At 29.5% G+C, this 207-nt stretch overlaps 1 protein-coding gene across 2 annotated transcripts in view; it reads right to left on the bottom strand.

The window, feature by feature from the left end:
* The window catches only part of LOC119581762 (allantoinase-like), a gene marked incomplete in the record, with an annotated part of 8,945 nt that overhangs the window by 7,528 nt on the left and 1,210 nt on the right, over positions 1-207 (bottom strand).

The following is a 207-nucleotide window of genomic DNA, read 5'->3' as shown; positions in this document are numbered from 1 at the left end:
GTTCCGCAAGTGCTGAAGATCAATCATGTTTTCTCGCACTTTCTTACATGGACCGTGATTCATAATATATTACAGGTGATCAAAACAAAGTCTCAGTTATCAACACATGAGAAAACAATGATAAATATTGTATGTTTATTTAGCAGATTTAAACAATAATTATTAATTAATGGTTGATAAAAATAAACACAAATATTCCACCAGTCA

Source organism: Penaeus monodon, chromosome 15 (genome assembly GCF_015228065.2).
Source record: "Penaeus monodon isolate SGIC_2016 chromosome 15, NSTDA_Pmon_1, whole genome shotgun sequence".
Classification (NCBI taxonomy): domain Eukaryota; kingdom Metazoa; phylum Arthropoda; class Malacostraca; order Decapoda; family Penaeidae; genus Penaeus; species Penaeus monodon.
This window is presented reverse-complemented; position numbering and strand designations above follow the sequence as displayed.